The 2,684-nt window shown below is 42.2% G+C and overlaps 1 non-coding gene across 1 annotated transcript; it reads left to right on the top strand.

Annotated features, from left to right (window-relative positions):
- The first annotated feature begins 1,499 nt into the window (after nucleotides 1-1,499).
- Nucleotides 1,500-1,643, top strand: LOC116071759. Its single transcript, XR_004111130.1, has one exon. It is a non-coding gene; the product is annotated as a small nucleolar RNA SNORA48 (small nucleolar RNA).
- Nucleotides 1,644-2,684: the final 1,041 nt, after the last annotated feature.

Raw genomic sequence — 2,684 nt, 5'->3', positions numbered from 1 at the left:
AGCATAAGCTATTGGTGTTCTGTTCAGGAAATTTTCCCCTGTGCCTATGTGCTCGGGGCTCTTCCCCACTTTCTTTTCTATTAGTTTCAATGTATCTGATTTGATGTGGAGGTCCTTGATCCACTTGGACTTGAGCTTTGTATAAGAAGGTAGAAATGGATCGATTTGTATTCTTCTACATGCTAACCGCCAGTTGAGTCAGCACCATTTGTTGAAAATGCTGTGTTTTTTCCACTTTATGGTTTTAGCTCCTTAGTCGAAGATCAAGTGACCATAGGTGTGTGGGTTCATTTCTGGGTCTTCAATTCTGTTCCATTGATCTACCTGCCTGTCACTGTACCAATACCATACAGTTTTTAATCACAATTGCTCTGTAGTACTGCTTAAGATCTGGGATGGTGATTCCACCAGAGGTTCCTTTATTGTTGAGAATAATTTTGGCTGTCCTGGGTTTTTTGTAATTCCAGATGAATTTGCAAAATGCTCTTTCTAAGTCTGTGAAGAATTGAGTTGGAATTTTGATGGGGATTGCCTTGAATATGTAGATTGTCTTCAACAAGATGACCATTTTTACTATATTAATCCTGCCAATCCCTGAGCATGGGAGATCTTTCCATCTTCTGAGATCTTCAATTTCCTTATTCAGAGACTTGAAGTTCTTGTCAAACAGATCTTTTACTTGCTTAGTTAGAGTCACACCAAGGTATTTTATATTATTTGTAACAATTGTAAAGGGTGTTGTTTCCCTAATTTCTTTCTCTGCCTGTTTATCCTTTGTGTAGAGGAAGGCCTCTGATTTACTTGAGTTAATTTTATATACAGCTACTTTGCTGAAGTTGTTTATCAGGTTTAGGAGCTCTCTGGTGGAATTTTTGGGGTCACTTAAGTATACTATCATATCAACAAACAGTTCTATCTCCTTTCTAAAATAATGCCTTAAGACCATAGATTGCTTCCCTTCCCTGACCCCTTTCTCCTTTCAGCCTGGGGCCACTGCCACCCCGGAGGCCCCGTCTTGTTCTCAGTTCTCCCCCAGCATCCAGCAGTGTCGGGGATGCCTGAGACTGAGATCCCACAGGTCTCCAGAGCTCTAACAGGATGTGGGGTTTCCTTCCCACCCCTTTAGACCCCCCAACGCCTAGGCGAGGCATCCGACACTAAACCTAATTGCTTTATACAATTTATGCATATTAATAAAACAAAGTTTATGAAATCATTATATATATATATATATACACATATATACATACATATATATATACATATATACATATATATATACATATATATATATGTATATATATACATATATATATATGTATATATATACATATTGCTTTATACAATTTATGCATATTAATAAAACAAAGTTTATGAAATCATTATATATATATATATACATATATACATACATATATATATACATATATACATATATATATACATATATATATATATATATATATATATATCAAGTACATTAAAAAAATATAATATGACCCCACTGGAAATGTGCAAAGAGACACCATGTTTGTGATGTTGTTCTTATGTCAGTCAGGGGCTGAGCAGATGGCAATTCTTTGTTCATCCTAGCTTGATGCCTGGCTTGGTGGCCAAAACTATTTTATCCCTAGGACATATAAAAATCAAATCAATTCAAATCCAGGCAGCAAAGCCTGGGAGGAGCAGGACAGGCATAGACCTGTGGACTACCACATCATCTACAAACCTTCCCTCCTGAGCATGGCCCAGGCTAACCGTAGACACCGGCTTGCTGCCATACCACACAGCATTGACAGAGGATGTCACCCAGAGGTCTGCCAGTTGTGTGACTAGCCTGAAGTGGGAGCAACCACAGTGTGGTGGGCAGATGAGATAGAAAGAGAGGTGGAGCAGCTTGAGCATTATGAAGAGAGAAGAGAGATAGATCTGGAGACTAGAGATTGGAGAGGAATAGCTTGCTGAGAGTAGCCTGCCACCCAAGGCCATGGAGAGATCCCAACCAATGATGCTGTTTTGCACCATGTCTGGCTCAGTAGCTATCTATACTGTGGCAGAAAAGTGCTGATGTCCCAGTAACTGATGTCCGTTACTCATATTACCAAAAGAGAACACTGGGACATCCCTGGTCAGGACAGCAGCAAGGTACTACATGGATGTCCAGGAGCTGTCCAGAACTGGCCTTACCCCTTACCAGCAGCAGCACTGAAGACTGGCCATGGGGACAGGGCTGCAGGTGAACCTCCCCTAAGAGTGTAAGCAAGGGAGAATCAGTCCTAGCATTGCTCTAGTGTGAGATGGCATGGGTACAGGTGTGATGCTCACCTTGTCCCTCACTGCCTATAGCAGTCAGAAGAGCTTGCCCCGGGGTCGTGAGAGCTGGTGAGCTGGCCCTGCAACTTGCTGCCTGTACAACTCAGAAGAGCTGGCACTGTACTTTGTCTGGGCAGTAGAGTAGACTGACCCTGGTGGAGAAATTGAAGGTTAGCCAGCCCCAAGTGCTATATGCTATTCAGGCTAGTCAGGAGATCTGGCCCTGATGGAAAGAGAGTAGGAAAGCTATCCCTGCTATTTTCACTACCTGCAGCACTAGAGAGAGGGGGCCTGCACTTCAACTGGGCAACACAGGGTCAACTGAGCCGACCCTGATGGCAAAAGCGAGGGTAAGCTAGACCTGAGGTTAT

Source organism: Mastomys coucha, unplaced genomic scaffold, assembly GCF_008632895.1.
Source record: "Mastomys coucha isolate ucsf_1 unplaced genomic scaffold, UCSF_Mcou_1 pScaffold22, whole genome shotgun sequence".
NCBI lineage: Eukaryota > Metazoa > Chordata > Mammalia > Rodentia > Muridae > Mastomys > Mastomys coucha.
Note: the sequence above shows the minus strand (reverse complement) of the source record. Positions and strands in the feature narration are given on the sequence as shown.